The 18,275-nt window shown below is 60.1% G+C and overlaps 1 protein-coding gene across 19 annotated transcripts in view; it reads right to left on the bottom strand.

Annotated features, from left to right (window-relative positions):
• The window catches only part of NCOR2 (nuclear receptor corepressor 2), a 130,583-nt gene extending 114,941 nt beyond the window's left edge, over positions 1 to 15,642 (bottom strand). For 11 of the 19 annotated variants that reach the window (XM_075533619.1, XM_075533633.1, XM_075533634.1 and 8 more), the window contains exon 1: positions 14,653 to 14,764. The gene's annotated coding sequence lies outside the window, so the exon portion shown is untranslated. Of the gene's footprint in view, positions 1 to 14,652; positions 14,765 to 15,373 lie in introns of those variants that run through there. The other 8 variants (XM_075533632.1, XM_075533635.1, XM_075533637.1 and 5 more) reach the window with 3 other exon arrangements.
• Between the last annotated feature and the right edge of the window lie 2,633 nt (positions 15,643 to 18,275).

The following is an 18,275-nucleotide window of genomic DNA, read 5'->3' as shown; positions in this document are numbered from 1 at the left end:
CCACCGTGGGTTAGCTATCATTTGGGGATGACTGCCACAAGACCGTACCTCCCAGCCCAGATTCAGGATGCCCAGCTGCTGGGACCGCTTTGCCCCCCCACCCCCAGGTCCACTCCAGATAGAATGCCTCAGTCCCCATTGTCCCTGCCTCCAAGCCCCATGGTGCCACCTCCTGCTTCCCTCAGTGGACCCCCTCCAGTGGTGGCTGCCACTTGCCACTTCCCACTCCCAGGCCGAAGGGACAGGGGAGGTGCTCCTCCCTCCCAGCATGTACCTCCCACCACCCTAGCCCAGCCCCATCAAGGTCCCCAGCTGGGGGAGGGGCAGGGGGAAAACATCCGACCCTCCCTGCCTGGGCCTCAGCTTTTCTCTCCCGGATAAGCCGGCTCAGACATCAAAGGAACCCACTCAGTTCCCTTAAGGAGCCCTGCAGAGCTGGCTCTTGGGCAAGGAGAGGCTGTGAAAGAGGGCAGCTGAGCACTAGGGTGCTGAGACCTCCACCCATGTGCCCTGGCACACCAGGCTACAATGACACTAGGGACAGACCCTTCATGGTCCCTAGACACCCCCTGTGAGCAGAGCCTACACGGACGGGGTGGGGAGGCTCCCACGGTGACCACAGGACACGGCAGGGCTCAACCTCAGAGCAGGTACATGTAAACCCAATGCCCGTGGCCCCATCTGAAAAAGACACACACACACACACCTCAGCTCCTCTCTGTCCAAGGAGGTCCCCAGGAATGCGCCCTACGGGAGACAATGGCACCACCAAGGGCAAGTCACATGCTCCTAGGGCAAATGCAGCCAGAGGGTGAAGTCAGGCAGTGGGTCTGAGCACCCCGGCCCGAGGGAAGCCCAGAGATGACCACAGAGCAGCTCTGGCACACAGGGCTCTGAGGGCCCCACACGGCCTCAGTCCACCCCTGCGGCCCCTCCTGGTGCCCGCCAGACTTCATGAGAAGCCAAGGCCCAGAGAGACCGGACCAGGCGCCCAATGACGATGATGCACAGATAGGGAGTACTCCGGGCTGGCGCAGACTCCCTGCTGGCCCAGGGCCTTTCTTCCGTGGGGAGAAAATGACTAGGTGGGATTATAGGGAAAATCAGCTGGTTCCAACCACTCTGGGCAGCTGCACCCAAAGTTTTTTCATGCCCACAGAGCGGGGGCCCCGCCGGATACCTCGAGGTGGGGGACAGCCACTTGGCATCTGAGAAACGCTGGCCTCCAGGGACAGGACACAGGAAACCTGGGTGTCCCCGGTCATTTTTGTCTGCGTTCATGGCAGCCAGCCACCTCTGCAGGCAGCCCTGGTCCCTGCAGGGCCGCTCCCCTCCCCCCTCTGCCTCAGGGAGTTCAGGAAGACCTCTCCTCACCTGAGGCTCTCCTTTCACTTAATTGTAGGCCTTGGGTTTCTGGACACAGGCCCAGAGGCCTTCAGGGCAGGCGGTGGGGAGCCTTTTGCTTCCTCTTTTCAATAAGCCATTAAGACAGTGACGGGTGGCACTGCTTGGAGCACCCACAGCACCTGCTCCCTGGGGACAGGGCTGCAGCTGAGCAGAGCCCGCCAGGAAAACTGGCCATGGCCGCCACAGAGAGGGAGGAGGGGCACAGGTTGGGCACCCACCAGGTTTGCGGAACAGAACTGAAAGAGGCCAACGAGCCCAGACACACAGCCATCCCTACCTCACACCTCCAGCCTCCAGTGGTCCCTGGTCTCTCTCTGGGCACCTGAGGGTGTCTCATCTGCCACCATAAGTAATAACTCTGGGAAGTCACATGAAGCCCAAGGTCCCCTGCATGGCCACTAGCTAAAGGACCACGCCTTCCCTGGTGACTGACTCAGTCATGGGCCCCAGGGCTGCAGGGACAGAAGCCCAGAAAGTAGAGAGAGGGCTCTCTACCCGCAGGCTGCATGAGGGCTGGCAGGGCTGCTTCTGTCTGGAGGCTGCGGGGTAGGACCCACGCCCAGGCCTTCCCAGCTGCTCAAGGCTGCCCGCCCTCCTTGGCTCGTGGGCATTTTCCATCATCACAGCTGACACCATCGGTGGCATCTCTCCCCACGCCCCTGGGTCTACTCTTCAACACCCTCGTGACCACTTGGAGTTCACAGCCGGAGAACCCAGGACCACTGCTGCAGTGACATCACCTCCTGTCAACTTGAGCGGAGGGGTGGGGTCTAGCCTGTCAATCAGGTCGCAGCTTGATGACCTCATTTGGAGGCGGGAGGGAGATAAACAGACCCACTCTCTCTCTGCCTTCCCTTTCCTGCTGTTGAGACCCTCAGAGAGCTGAACATGCCACGTGGGGACCCGCACCAGCGCTGAGATGCTTCCACCACCACTGGATCCACAAGACCTTCTACTCACTGGCCTGTGATCTTCCTGCATTCGGCATCACTGCCTGTGCTGCGTGACTCTGAAGAGGAACTTATGGACTGGTATCAGACATGTGGGCTAATATCGGACATATAGACTCGATCTGGACGGAGCTAGGACGTTTTCTCAACATCCAATTGCTCTTTGATATAAAGCTCTTTCTAACACACAAGTGTCTCTGGATTTGTTTCTCTAGTCAGTCCAGACTAACACAACCACCAAGCCAATCAATCACCCGCTGCCTGCCAGCAAATTGATGCCGACTCACAGCGCCCCTGCAGGGCCGGCACAGACCTGCCACCACGGGGTTCCTACGTCTGCGTGGAAGCAGACAGCCTCATCTTTCTCCTGCAGAACGGCTGGTAGATTCATACCCACAACCTTTGGGTTAATAGCCAATGCCAGCCCACCAGCCCACTCTGTGGACTCACTGAGACCCTCCCGGGCTGAGCAGAGTGGCCTGACAGAGAAACACACAGCCGCAGCAGGTGCTGACAGTGGGCAGGCTGGGCTCAGTCCCGGCTCACATGCACCAGCCGGTTTGCACCTTTCACCACGCCCTGACACCAAGTCCCCCTTTGACACAACACACAGGACAAACCCACACAGCCCAGGGTGCAGAGAGGGTATGAGCCGCCCCCCCCCCCATCTCACCCTGTCCCACTTCAGACTGGGCCTCCTTCAGTGGTTGTGCTGGGAATGGCTGGGCCTCCGCCCCTCCACCGGGACATCAGCTCCATCACCCTGGGGTGCCGAGGCCACCAGGGAGGAAAGTGTGCTCCGGGCAAGGGCCCTCCGCTCCACCTCCAAGCCCTCCTTCCCTGGGTCACCCACAGGTAACTCTCGGTGGATATTTTTCCAGAACCCATCTAACCTCTTCTAAATGACCCAGGGGTCGTCAAATCTCATGGGAGAGCCCAGGACTCTCCTGCTGAGAAACACCCCCCACACACACACACAGACACACACATACACACAAGCCCAGGGTCAGTGACACCCTGTAGAGAGCTCATGCCGTTCCCAGGGAGCCTGGGCTTCAACATGCAGTGGGCCCACCAGTCAGGAAAGGGCGTGGGCCCAGGAACACAACCCCCACCCAAGAGCCAGGAGACAGGCACACAGGCTCCTGACCGGCCACCTTCCCGGCAGCAAGGTCCAGAGAGGCTGTGCTGTAGCCACAAGGCAGCAAGGCAGTGGACATGGGTCCCCACACCCTTATCCAGGGCTTCTGGGCAGCTCTACCTCATGTGCCCATCGGTGGACCACACTCAGCTCTCCGAGGGAGCCCCCCTCCAAGGGAGCCCCCCTCCAATTCGCCGAATCCACTGCCTCACTGCCCCCCCCACCTTCCCTCAGAGATCATCCAAACCCCCACCTGGAAACGGGGCGAGGGTCACCCCAGGATCCCAGGGGCAGACACGGCTTCTGTCCATTGCAGCTACGGACTGGGCCTGCTCTGCTTCCTGCACACTCCCACGTGGGGGACCCTCGGCTGAGGGGGGAAGCCACTTCTCTGAGCCTGACACAAAGTGGCCCCAGACCTGTCCTCAACTGCCCCCTCGTGTTCCCGGTACAAGGGAAAAGGGACCCGGGAAAGCTGTAGTACCTGCCCAGGTGGGGGCTTCCAGGTATGCTAGGAAGATGGCGGCACCCTGTGTCTCTATTTATAAGCCTGTAAGTGGGCAGCCAACCTAACAGTGCCAGTCCTGTGCAGTTTCTGCGGCCTTCAGCCCCCGGGGCCCCCACACACAGCCACAGACCACAGAGCACTCTGCGTCCCACCCTCCACACCTGCCCCTCTTCAAGAGCCCAGGCTCCACAGGGGGCTTGGATCTGCGGGCTGGGCTACCTGCACCTGGTGTGCGCACCATCACAGCTGTCCACTGTGCTTGTCCTAGCAAGCCTCACCCCCCGCCCCCCAGGCTGCCCATTCCACAGGTGCAGAAGCTGGCACCAAACAGAGGAGGGATGCTGCCCCAGGAAGGGAAAGGAGCCCCATGTAAGCCAGGCAGCAGGTCTCTCTCGCGCTCTCGCTCGCGCTCTCTCTCTCTCTCTCTCTCTCTCTCTCTCTCTCTCTCACACACACACACACACACACACACACACACACACACACACACGTTGCCCAGCCCCCCAGGAAGCATGAGGAGGCTGCACCACAGCAGCCCGGGAGCGGGGGTCCTGGCAGGGAGTGGGCAAGCAGTGGGCGTGAGGAGGATGGCAACAAGGACCTAAAGCAGTTAGGCTGGTGTGGGGCAACTGAGGAGGTGCGCCCTGCGCCCCCAGAGGAGGCCCCTGGCTCCACGGGAAGCAGACACTGCCCAGGAGACACTCCTGCAACTCTCGGGGGTGGGGGGGAGCCCCCAGGACCACAGGGTGCCGAGAGGAGGGCAGCCTCATTAGCCTAACGAGCAGGACTCAGTGCCAGGCGGGTTGCCATGGCCACAGAGACACCACACAGCCCTCAGCAGGGCTGTGGGGGGGGGGGCACCTCGGGTTCAAGTTCAGCGAGGACAGATGGAGGCTGTCCCTCCAGTGAAGCCGGAGAAACCGTGCTGCAGCAGTGGCACCCCCACCAGGCATGCCCTCACATTAGAGAGGTCAATCCCTCACCACCCAGCACCAGACCCCCCTCGGTACCTGCTCTCGCTCTCTCGCGCGCGCACACACACATGCGCGCGCGGTGAGTGGGTGAGACAATGGAGGCGGGGGGGGGGGGGGGGGGGGGGGGGCTGTGCTTTGCTACCTCTGCTGCGTTCTTATCCTCCCGATAACCTCACAGGGCTCCAGTACAAGCACCCCTCCAGGACGCAGTAGAGACCAAGGCTCGGAGAGGTCGGGCCACTTGGTGAAGATCACACAGCTCTGCACCCCCCCAACCCCCCCCCAGGAATAAAAACCAAACCACTCCCACTGCCCTAGTTGATTCTGACTCATCAAATAAGCCAAACCAGGCCTCACAGTGGCCCTACGTAGGGTGTCGGAAAGCAGACAGCCTCATCTCTCGATCTGGGAGTGACTGGTGGGTTTGAACCAGTAACCTTGTGGATAGCAGCCACAGCTCCACCAGGACTCCTGGCTGTGGTGGCAACAGGATGCCTCCACTCCCAGGGATATGTGCAAGAAGGGGTTATGGATCCAGCATTGGCTCCCCTGCCTTAATTTTGGCTCCACCCCATCCTCTGAGAACCATGAGCAGGGAAGCTGGGGGGGTGGGGGCAGCTTCAGCAGAGCCTGTACAACCATGAGCCCCAGGCAAGCCCGGTGCTGAGGCCGTAAGTCAAGCCTCCTCCCCTTCTGGCTCATAAACCAGGTCAGGGGAAACCCCAGCTCATCCCAGGAGACAAGGCAAGGAGCAGGGAGCCTCAACGCCCTCTTCCCCCCAGAACACTAGTGCCCCGAGACACTGCCACACACGGCACCCATATCTGGACATGCACCATGGTCTCCTCTGCTTACAGCTCCCCCCACCCCACCCCCACCCCTAGTCCCTCAGCCATCAATGTCTGAGGCCAGGGCTGGATGGGGTCCAGGCATCCTGCAATGGGGACATGCAAGGACAGCCACAACAGTTCCAAGGCCCCTGGAGATCCAAGGACAGAGGGCAGCAAAGGTCCTACCTCAGAGCTGTGAGGGCATCAGCAACACTGACCACCCAGCCCGCCCCACTGCCAGAGCCTTCCCCCAACCCTTCACAGACATGAGAAAAACAAGGCGCCCCGACAGAGACATCTCTCACCCATGTCACTCACTGTCACGTCCCAAGGCCAGCCCAGGTGGACGTCCAAAACCCCGGGAGGCCTGGGGAAAGAAACTCCACGAGTGTGGGCTTTGGTTTTGTCCTATGGGGCGCCAGCCCCATCTGAGCTGCTCAGCTCCAGCCAGCCAGCACTGGAAGGCCAAGCCAGTGTTCTGGAATGCACAGGATAAGATAAAAAATCAGAGAAAGAATCTGGAATCAGGAAGAAGTGAATGAAATCCAAACACAGACCAGCCAGGGGCGAAGGCAGAGTGCACAGCTGGCTCTGAGCTTCCTAGCAGCAGACGCAAAGAGGGAACCTGGATGATTTCTCAGTGACTCAGAGAGCTGTGAAAACTGCAGCAGGGACACCAGGTGCAACAGCAGCCGCAGAGCTGCCTGTGCAGATGGTAACTGTCATCTCAGGCATCGCCAAAGGGGCCGAAAGTCAGGACAAAGGTCAGGCGTCCACCTGCCTGCTGCCTGGACTGCCCCCTTCTCCTAGTACTGCATAACAGCCAAGGGGCAATTCAGCACAACGTGGCCAGAGCAGTGGCCCCCTCCACACTGCCCCCATGGTGAAGCCCTCGGAGGCTACACAGATCATGAAAATTACGAGGCTACTGTGGTCAGCACAACCCGTCATTCTGGGGTCCTGTGAGTCCCATGCCCTGGGCCATCATCACCTCCTTCGCCCCATTCACCCATGTTACGCCGAGAGCAGCCAGGAGACACGAGGACACGACTGTGCGTGGCAGCGTGTGGCAAAACCTTGCCTGTGGGCGCCGACATCTGAATCACGTGCAGCTTCAGGTTTCACAAAACTTGACGTTTCTTTAAATGTTGTTTTGTTTTGTTTAATCATCAATTAGCCAAAAAAAAACATCCTGAGCTAGTGGACCACGTAAACCGGGCCAAGCCCTCACTGCCCCAGAGCCAATTCCCACCATGGCTAGAGACTCTCCGGGAAAGGAGACCGGCCGCTGTGGGTTTCTGGGGCTGCAGTTTCTCCCGCCACTGAGAGATGCTCTTGTGGCTAGCAGCCCATCGAGTGGGTGCAAACATCTCCATGGTTGTGGCGGGGGCCCCCCGGGGGCAAAGGGGCGAGAACTTCTTAGCCACAACCAAACACTGAAGGGATGAGTCACGGCGTCCGGGGGACACCAAGGCCAACTGATGTCACACAGTCTACAGAGTTCCAAGTCGCCTTCCTTTGGGGGGTAGTGACTGGGACCCTAAAAGCTCCTGAGCAACTATCTCAGGTGCACCTACTGGTCTCTTGCTGTCGGCAGGGAAGAAGAGCAACAATTTTTTTTTTAATCACACGGAAACGAATTACGTAAACATCTGTCTCCACAACTCTGAGACCAAAAGAACTGGATGGTGACCAGCTGCTTACAAGGACCAACTGCTCTGGAAAGGAGAGCCAGCAGGTCCTGGAGACAGTGGGTAGAATACGTGGAATCGAGCCTAAAACCCTAACCGACCAGGCTGACTGGCTGAGCAGAGACTGGTGCCCCGCCTCTCCCACCTCCCAAGGCGATGGACCTCAGTCACCCTTCAGGTCAGAAAGCCAACTCATGCCTGTGACAGAACAATCAGCCGCTTAAGACCAAAGGGGCCGTGTTTACCCAAGGACACACTGTTCAGAGGTTTGGGGAAGGCGGGAGGTTGGAAACGGAAAACACAGGGAGGAAGAGGGCAAGAAATGGCATGCCAACACAACATGTGCCTGAATCCTGCTGCATCTAAGATCTTCAGAGCACCCACAATACGACGTCTCTAAAGCAAGCAGGACAGGCAGAGGACTGCATTCGGGCCTCCAGGTTGAGGTGGCGGGCCCTGCGATGCATGCTCTCCAGCGTGCTCCTCCAAACCTTATTACAACTGAGCGGAAAGGTGAGGGGGTGGGGGTGTAATCCACTGCCCTGTCTGACTGATTCCGACTCCTCTTGGTCCTATGGGCCAGAGAACTGCCCTGCGGGGTATGCACCGCCAGGTGACGGGCTCTTCCGGCCTCTCCTGGAGGTGCTGGTGGGTTTGAACTGTGGACATCTGTCTGGTCTAAGACATAAGTGCTTAACCCTGGTGCTACGGGAGAAACGCAGACGTGCACAAGCATTTGAGGCTGAAGAAGTCTAGGGTCCCTCAGAGGAGAGGCAGCACTTCAGACCAGGAGATGCGGGCTCAGGCACCTGCAGGTACCTGCCACTGGCTTGCTTTTTAACTTTCTAGCAGGTCACGCAATTGGTCCGTCTTACAAGTTTCTTCTTTCTGAAGGTTGATGAGAAATCACTGAAGTGGACATGGTTACACAGCTTGGAACACACATCAAGCCCCGAAAAACCCAGCCACCTGCGTGCCTCAGTCACCAGGGCTGCCTTTCCAAACAGACCAGCCGGTCTTGCTTCAAGGTGCCTTGAACGCTCAGCCTTTTTGGTCAACAGCCGAGCGCGGAGCTCATGCCCATCTGCGCCACCCAGGGGTCCCTCCCCGGACAAGAGGGTGAGTAAAAAAGTGCTGCAGCAGAATCACGGTAATGACTGATCTTTAGCATCAGTCCTTTCCCATTGATTCTGATCCATCAAAGATCAAAATGTCGAGGCTATCGTTTTTGAGCCTATGCTCCCCTCTCTCGAAGGCCTCCCCGAAGGGTTCCGCCAGCTGCAGCTCCCACCAAGCCAAGATGGCCCTTCGGGCATCTCAAGGGGTTCGCACCGTGCTCCTTTCAAGGTCCTTTGAGTTTAGGGGACACACAGGAGTTTGAAGGGGCACCGCCGGGGCTGCAGGGTGGGCGGGCAGTTTCCCAATGACCTTCTCCTAGGACAGCCCCAGCGATCTTCCAAGGAGCAGAAGCCCTGTCATGGGGGGGAGGGGGAATTTAAACCCCTGAGTGCAACTTCCCGGGCCCCCCCCTCGACTGTTTCTAAAAACCCCCCTCCTGGGAAGTCCTACTGAAGGCTGAGGGCTCCAAGGAAAGCTACGGACATGATCCTTTGGGAATCCCTTGGGAATCCCAAAAAGCAGCCATAGCTTCACCACTGACTTCCCTGCCTTGAATGTCATGTTGGGGCTCAGCAGGTCCCCCAGGGAAACCGGTTTTTGCTGGACCCCCTATGGAGACTGAGGAGGCTTGCCTGCAGCCAGCTGCTGCTCGGAGACACGGTTTAGAATGGTTTCGCTGGGAAGGAATCTGCAGCAATACACGTTTTACTTACATACATAAACCAAAAGCAAAAACAAACAAAAAACCCTCAGCCTGTTAGTATCAATCCCAATTTATATCAACCCACAGGGGCTCCTTGAAAACCTCTTCCACTAAGTCCACTGCAGCCCACAGGACCCCTTCCAGAAGCAGGTGGACCCCACTTTCTCCTGGGGAGACTGAACAGACAAGATTTCTTACCCACGGCACCAAGAGAGCTTTCTCTTCTGTGCGCACAGGGGTTCTGCTGACCGCAGGAAAAGGTGTCCGTTGGGATCCCCAGGGGCCCTGAGTCACTTCCAACTCCCAGCAGAGTGAAAGGCTGCGTGGTGGCCCTGCGCCCTCCTCCCCACTGCTGTCGCCGCTGGGTCAGCCCACCTAATCTGGGCCTTCCTCGTTGTTGCTGGCCACTGGCTTTACCGGGCAAGAGGTCCTTTTCCAGAGTATTGGGTCTCTGGGCCACAAGTCCAGAGTGCATGGGGTGGAAAGATGTTCAAAAGGCCTTCGTTCCTCTAGGGCACCCGGGTCCTGGGTCGGCTGTGTCCAGGCACCAGCAGAAACAGACAAAGAGGCGGTGCAGCACATCCCGGCCCCAGCTCAGCCCCAGAGGTGCACCACAGGGCGGGGGGGAGGGTGGGGGAGACACGCTGCCCTGAGCATGCTTCTCTTGGGGACCTGTGACCTCTTGGTCAGCAAATCGGAACTGAGCAAGCCGAGAAAGCAGGCCCCGCAGCTGCCTGGCCTAACAGGGGTCTTACCACTAGCCATGCATGACTGTTGCGTGACCTCAAGTTAAACAGCACGTGAGGCTCGGGGGCCCGGTCCCACCCGCCACATTTCAGGTGCTCAGGAGCCGAGAAGGGCCGGCTCCGGGCCCTATTTTCAGGGCCATGAAACGTCTCTGACTAAGTCCCATAATGAATTGATGGAAGCGGGGTTCGAGCAGGTTTTATTTCCAAATAGCCCTTTCTAGAACCCCCAGGACGCCCCTTGAGCCTTCCATGAGGCCCGGCAGCCTGCCCACTCCCTCCAAGGAATCCACTGTGGACACGTGAGGCAGCTTGGCTTCCCGGGGTGGGGGCTGGCGCCGTGGGCATCACCCACGTGCCCAACAGGAGGGGAGCCTGCCGTCCCCAGAAGGCAACAAGCCCAGGCCTGGGGCTGAGGTAAGGAGCTGATGGGATCGCGTTCCCGCCAGGGCTGGGCGAGGGTCTGACCACTACCAAGGAAAGTGGCAACAGAAGCTCTTGGGGAGGCTCCCACAGGAAAGCCAAAGGCACCAAAGTCGCTGTTAGATGCCATCAAATTGGCAAGACCCACAGCGGACCTCGTGCGCGAACTTGTGCACATCAAAGCAACACGCTGCCTGGTCCCGCAGCTCCCTCACAATGCTGCCAGTGCCTGAACCCAGCATTGCCCTGTCACACCACCACCACCACATCCATCTTGGAGAAGAGCACACTGAGGCTCAGAAAAGTAACCCGCCCAGCGCCTGAAAGCTTCAAGCCACAGCCTCAAGCAACATTGGTCAAACCAAATAACCCAATGCCCACACTTCCTACCCCTTCACCCTCCCCACACAGATGCGTGACGGGGCATGTGCCCAAACTCAGTGAGGGTAGGATCACCCCTAGTCGAGCTGTGGGGGTCACCGATGAAGCACTCCCGTGGCGCCCTCTGCCATCAGTCGAGGAAGACTCTTCACAGGTACGTGAGCCCAGAGACAGATGCAGGCTCTGCCCGCGCAGGTGTGGCCATGCAGAAGCGGTTCAGGAGCCTGACTTGGCTCTCAGACCCACAGTCGCCGTGTCAATTCTGACTCAGCAACCCGACAGGGCAGATCAGAACTGCCCCACGGGGATTCCAAGGTTGTGTGGCCTTTCCAGAAGCACAAAACCACAGCTCTCTCCTGCAGAGCCGACCACCCAGTTGGCAGTCAAACACTCAACCATCAGGGCCCCTTGCAGGATCTCTTAAGGGCACAACTAAGGGCCAGGTTGCCACCCCATATCCATTGCCTTAAACGAGCCCACCTCTCTGACCTGGGCCTTCATTTGTGAAGTGGGGCGATGCCCTTAGCCACCCGTCTGCCTCTCAGCTCCAGGGAAAACCTGCCCCGGGAGATGCGCCTGCCAGTACCCAGGCCACGGCTGCCCCGGGATCCATCTGATACCATGCTCAATAATTCAAAACCGTGTTTTCATTTCAATACAAACAGCTGTGTCACCAAGGCGAGTGCCAACCGCGCCGGAAGGATTAAGATAAAATGTGCGGCTTCGGCGATGGCAGGCCGGCCGCTGGGCCTGCCACCCCCTCCCAAGCAGAGCAGGTTCCCAGGGTCTCTGGTGGCCTGGGGCACACCCTCCCCTGGTCTGTGGGTGCTGTGCAACGAGGTGAAACTTCCACATTTGCATCCTCTGACGTAGCTCAGACCAGTAAGTGTTGGGCTGCAGACCACAAGGCCAGCAGTTCGAACACACCAGCCGCCCTGTGGGAGGAACCCGAGGCTGTCTACTCCTGTAGGAAATACAGCCTCAGGAACCTATGTCATGCGAGCCAGACTGACTCAATGCCAGTGGATGGGGTTTTATGTTTCTAAGCAGCTCATCGGCAGCAACACGCAGGTAAGCCCGGGGCTTCACCCTTCCTCCCACCTGTGAGCCAAGAGACTCTGAGCAAGTCACTTCACCTCTCTGCCTCACATGCCACCCTCCAGAAAGCGGGGTAATCACAGCACTGGCCATGCTGGGGGGGCAGTGAAGATGACGTGGATGCATGCTGGTCCTCGCAGAGTGTAGCACCCAGCACCTCGACCCAAACTCAAACAGGTGCCCTAGAGCAGCGGTTCTCAACCCTCCTAACGCCTCGACCCTTAATACAGTTCCTCACGTTGTGGTGACACCCCCTCCCAAAACCATAAAATTATTTTCGTTGCTACTGTCATTTTGCTACTGTTCTGAATCAGGCGGCCCATGTGAAGGGGTCGTGACCCACAGGTTGAGAGCCGCTAGTCTAGTCCTACCTGTGTCAGGAGCCTGCATGCGCTCCCCAGGGTCTGTAACGGCCGAGTTGCTTCATAGGTGCTTCTAGTAGACCTGACCCCCCTCCCTCCTTGTGGTTAGCCCTGCAGCATGGGCACCATGGGCACCACTCAGGGGCTCTGCCTGGCCCACCACAGGAGGCACCTATAAGCATCAGCCCTTGCTTCACCCCATGCACAGAGCATCTTCCAGGTCCCAGGCCAAAGGTCATTGAACAGGTACATTTCCTGCCTCCCCCACAAAAAAGGGGGTGGGGGAACTAAGCCAATTGCCATGAAGTCATTCCTGACTCCTGGAGACCCAATGGGACAGGGGAGAACCACCCCGCAGGGTCTTTACTACAGCCGACTGCCTGTCTCCTCCTCAGAGCAAGGGGTAGGCTTGACCAGCAACCTTTCCGTTGGCAGGCGAGCACTTTAACCCCTCCACCACCAGGGTTCCTCCCTGGAAATGCCCTGAGAACGGTTCTCCTGGAGACCCCAGCCCACCTCAGTGACACGGGCCTTCTCAGCTGAAACCGTGCGTCTGGCTGGGCGCACCCTCCCCCGGGGCGCCAACTGCTGAATCCCACCCTGCCCCCCCCCAGTGCCTCGGACATGAGTGCCCCCCTCCTGCAAGCCAAGCCCAGAGGGTGGCACCTGCAGGAGGCTGATTGAGGCCTTGAAGAGGAAAAAGGGTGGGTGGGGGAGACACACAAACCAACCCTCTCTAGTCACAAGGCCTTCCCAGAGCTGGGGGTTGGGGAAGACAGGGAAGACACATAAAACAAGACACACCTGCCTCTGGATGTGGAGGGGAGGGGCCCGGCAGCCTCCACAGCCCACCTGAACAGTGAGGCCTTGAGCCCAGGCCTCCTAGGTAGGGTACCCCACAGAGAACAATCGGCCTGCCCCCACTGGAGCTCCCCTGCAGGGGAACCTGTGTGTGCCTAGCTCCCTGGAATCTTCCAGGGTGTGGAGTGTAATTGTGGGGGGCAAGAACAGATTATGTCAAGTAAATCCTTCCCAAAGGGGCGCAGAGGGGGAGGGGCATGCAGCCCCACTCAGGAGGCCTCCATCCCTCAACCAGGCCTGACAGCCACATTACCATTTACATGGATTTATCAATAGTATCGATCCCAGAGCAGGCGTAAATAGCTCACTGGGAAGAGGCCAGGCTGAGCTCCTGGCTCCCGCCCCCACGTCTGGGCACCGCAGCCAGACTCCCCAGGCACCCGGTGGCGGCGGCAGCGGTAAATTTCCAAGTAGGGACATGGCAGCAGGCACAGGGAAGCCAGAAAGCGGCTGCCCACCGACAGGACCCAGTATTCCCATCTGTTCTCCGAGCGGAAGGCAACTGCCTGTCTCCATCCTCGGGAGAAACAGCAAAAGAGAGGGTTGGGAAGTCAGGTGGCCCAGAGCCCCCTCCAGGAAAACGGCAGGCGCCCCCTTCTGAAGCAAGGTTTCCAGCCATCTGGATTCTGGGCCAAGTTTGGGACGGCAGGAGCGGGAACAGTAACGCAGACAAGGGCCTTCTGTCTGTCTCTCCTCCAGATCCTCACAACAAGCCCATGGCAACAGTGTGGCAGCAGGAAAACCCCGGGCCCTGGAAGGTGGTCTGGGGCGCACTGCTAGGAGAGTGCCCAGGGAAGACCCCCGCCCCAAGGCAAGGAGGTGAGCTGTGGAGTCCTGTCAAGAGCAGGGGGACCTCTCAAAGTCTCCCCTGGGAAACGAGGCCACCCACGGCGTGCACAGCAGCGCCCTGGGACGCCCTCCAGGCTTGGCAGGAGGCCCGGGGGGGACCCTTTTAATCAAAGCAGCCGCGGGGTTTAAAAAGGGCAAAGTCAAGGCCACAGATAATACATCCCAACACGACCCGGGGAACCCGCCCAGGCCGGCTGGGATCCTCTCCCTCTCTCCCTCCCTCACACATCCTTCCTCCAAATCTGCAAAAGAGGTGTGTGGGGAGGGGGGGGGCGGCGGAGGCATAATAAAACCAGTTCTCACCGACGAGCGGGGGAGGGGAGGAGAGGGGGAGGAAGGGAGGAGGCCGAGCCCTCAGAGCAGACCCGCCCCCGCGGCCTGCACCAGACCCGCGTTGCTGGAGCCCGCCGCAGGCAGCGGAGCACGCGCGCGCGTCCCAAAAAATGAACCTACGATGCAAAAAGGACGCCTGGCGCCCCCCACGCTAATTGGCCCAGGCAATGGCAGGGCGCAGGTACGGCGCGTCTCTCCCTGCCAACTGCCTGGTCCTCCTCCCTCCCTCGACCTTTTTTCCAGCGTCGGGAAGGAGAAGGCGTGTCCAAGGGTTACCCGCTCTCCGCAGGTCTCTGGGGGCCCCTCGGTCCAGCCTGAGTGGGATCCGCTTTGAATTCCAACTTCCCAAACTAGTGGCATCCCAAGTATCCGCACTGCCCGGGGGAGGGACCAGGAGGCGGCCCAATGAGGCGTCACCGGCCGCGAGAGGCAGGCCCAGACACCAGGAACACAGTCCGCAATAAGGGGGTGCACGGGGGCGCTTCCTCCGGCGTGACCCCTATGAAGCACCCTCCGGCCCCCACTCCAGGAAGGGCTGTGGCCACATCACCCTGGCTGGCAGAACCCCTTAATCACCCCTCCACGACAACGGTCAGGGGGCCAGGACGCCCATCTCCAAAGCTGAAAAACAAGGCGCAGTGTTGTCGTCCCCCCAAGTCTGAGGCTGTACGGGAGGAGGAGGGAGCTCATAGTGGCCTTGCCCCCACAGCTGTGGCCCACGATGGGGGGAGGGGTCGGCCCCGCACGCTTTTAAGGTGCCTCCCCGCCTACCCCCCACGCCACTTCCCTTCTTCCCGCCCCCTCGCTGGGAAGCTGGAGTTCCCCTAAGTTCCCCGGCGCCCCCACGCACGCGGGCCGCAGTGTAGACGCCGCCGCGCTCCCCAGCAGGCCACCCCCGGGGAGCGCCAACTCCGCCGCGTGCGCGCCCTACCCCCCGCCCCCGGAAGCGCGCCCCACGCCTCCCCCGGGCTTCCGCAAGGACCCCGGCCCAACTCACCTCGCGGCGGCGGCGGCGTCCGGACTCGGGGCGCGCTCGGGCCGCCCAGGCGCGCAGGCGAGTGGCGGCGCCGCGCGGGCTGGGGGCGCGCAGCAGGCCCGGCCTCAGGCCGGGGCGCAATCCTCCCGCCGCCGTCTCCTAGGGCACTGGCCCCGGGCCCCCGGCCCGCAACTCGGAGCGCATGGCGCGGGCAGGGCGCGGGTGCACAGCTCGGGCGCGGTGCGGGCGGACGCGGGGCTCCCGTGTGGCCCGGCCTGCCCGCGGCTCCGCGCTCCCCGGCGGCGGCGGCGGCGGCGGCGGGAGGGGGGAGGGAGGGAGAGGGGGCGGGGCGCGAGCTCGGGGGCGGGGCTCAGCCTCCCAGCTCCCGCTCCCCGCCCGCCCCGACGCGCCCTGGCCCGGCCCCTTCGGGCTCCTTAAAGGGCCCGCACAGACGCCCCTGCTGCGACCGCACCTGCGCGCCTGCCAGCGCACGCTACCCACCCACACTCACTTGGGCGCGGCGCCGACTTTTGGGGGCAGCTCTCGTAAGGAAGAAGGATGGAGAAAGCCCCTCCCCATCCTGCCTCTTCCTCCACCTTCTTTCTCCTCCCGCAGGCCCTTGCGGACCCCTGTTTCTCCACTGCCCGGATACCTTCTGGAATGGGTTTCAGGTGTTAAATTCTAACGCCCGAGGGGCCAGTGGGGAGAGAGAGGGGCAACATGGAGGGCCACCTGTATGCAGGGCTTTAGAGGTGCCTGGAGCGCTCGGGGCCGTGGGCACACCGTGGACTGCTGAGCTCTCCGTAGCAGGGCAGCCACAAGCTGGGCCTCTTGACAGATGGGAGAGCTCAGCGGGATTGGGTGGCCAGGGACCTGTCAGAGTGCTGACACACGCTGGGGGCAGGGGGGGGAGCTGCGTGTTCGCATCACACATGAGGGCACAGGCAGGGGCACACCTGGGCCCTTTGGACTATGTTGCCACTGCCCTATCACGGTTGGGGCTAGTCCACCTTTGGGGCATTCTGGCACACAGACACCTACATAGGTACAGGCTCAAACCTGTGACTGGGCACCCACCCACCCTGGCTCCCAGCAAGCACACAGGTGCACATGTAGCCACCAGGACACAGGCAGTCCTGCCCTCCCCCACCCGTCTGTACATACCTCACCCTCTCAGAACCCCGGGGTCTCAGGGCCCCCAGCCCCTCCCCCTCTCCTCTGATTTCCCTAAGATGTTGGAGACTTTTACTTTTTTTTTTTTTTCAGTTCAACTTTCCATTTTTGGAGCGGCGTCTCAGCAGATTCAGTTCTGCCATCTGCCAACATCTGAGAGCCCCCGGGGGAGTGGGGATGGCTGCTGTGGGAGGCTGCGGTTTCCTGGGGCCCAGCCACCTCCCTGCAGGGATGCCAGGCTCCCCCAGCCCCCTCCCCTGTTTGTCCCTCAGAGATGAGGGGGCAGAGGGAGGGGCAGCACTGCCAGGACAGAAAGAAGCCTGGAAAGGGGGAAGTTGTTGGGGGCTGTGGCAGTCAGGGACAGGATAGAGTCAGAGGCCAGTGGTCGCCACCCTCAGGCCAGCCCCACCCAGACTAGGGGTGTCCACATGCTGAGAGCCAGTCTGTTGGAAGGAAAGGTTGCCTGCCCTCTGTGGGGTCTCCGGTAGCATCCACCCCCAGGGCACCTGAGACCCTCCCGGGATTTACGTTTCAATGGGATCTTCAGCTAGAGGATCTGCTGAAGGTGTCTTTAGGGTTTCCTGGGACTCATCTGAAGCTGCAGGCCCAGGATAGGGGGAGGGGTGAGTGCCAGACTGGAAATTATTTGAGACCCCCCCTGGCTGCCCTGGGGCTTGAGTGGACACTGGGGCTGCAGTGTCCTCTGGGCCTGCCGAGGTACAGGTGGGGACCCTGAGGCCAGACTGCCCATTTGGATTCCCCACTCATACAGTGAGGTTGTTAGTACAGCCTCCCGAGCTACAGGGAACTAGCCGTGGGCATTGAATGTCCAGCTAGTACATACCCTCATGCTCTCCAGTCAAGTGACTGCCAGTGGGGCCTGGCATGGTCCTCTGTTACAAACTGGGGAACTGAGGCCCAGGGAGCAGCAGTGCTAAACGAGGTGGAATCCCTGAGCCAGATGAGTGTTGGAATGCCTCCCAGTGACCCTCAAAGCCCTGTGTCCTGTCCTGTACTCCAATGAGCAGAGCCAAAGCCACAAGGGACCCAAATGACTGACTCACAGGAACAGCAGCTTCCTTTAACATCCAAAATCCCACCGAAGAACACTCCACCCAAAAGCAGACTCTGTTAGCCTTCCGGAGGGGCAGGCCTGTGAGGTGCCCATTGACCACATTAGGGAGTAGTGTCTATACTCTGGGCCACACTGGGCCTGAGGACCGGTGGCTCCTTCATTTGGAGAGGGGCAGATGGGGTCCTGAGGCAGTGTCCTCCTTCCATTTCCTCCCTCAACAGGGGGCCAACTAGCCTGTGCATTCCTGCCTCAGGCCCTTTGCATATCACAGGAAACCTTCACCTGCCCTCAGGCTTCAGCTCCAGGTAGCCTCTTGCAGAGGCCTCCCTGGCTCCAGGACCTCCTTGGGGGCCTCCGATGGCCCCTCCTCATTTCTCTGTCACCACAGTATTCAATCCAGGAGAGCAAAGGCCTCGCAGCCCACACACACAGTAGGGACACCATAAAAACATGTTTTGAAATATTGTGAATGAGGGGGGGAGTGCAGAGTGGAGACCCAAAGCCCATATGTAGGCAATTGGACATCCCCTTACAGAAGGGTCTCAGGGAGGAGAGGAGCCAGTCAGGGTGCGATGTAGTAAGATGAAACATAAAATTTCCTCTAGTTCCTAATGCTTCCTCCCCCGCCCACCCCCCCTATCATCCCCATTCTACCTTGCAAGTCTGGCTAGACCA

Source organism: Tenrec ecaudatus, chromosome 16, assembly GCF_050624435.1.
Source record: "Tenrec ecaudatus isolate mTenEca1 chromosome 16, mTenEca1.hap1, whole genome shotgun sequence".
In the NCBI taxonomy this organism is placed as follows: domain Eukaryota; kingdom Metazoa; phylum Chordata; class Mammalia; order Afrosoricida; family Tenrecidae; genus Tenrec; species Tenrec ecaudatus.
The sequence above is the reverse complement of the archived record's forward strand: the minus strand, read 5'-3'. Positions and strand labels throughout refer to the sequence as shown.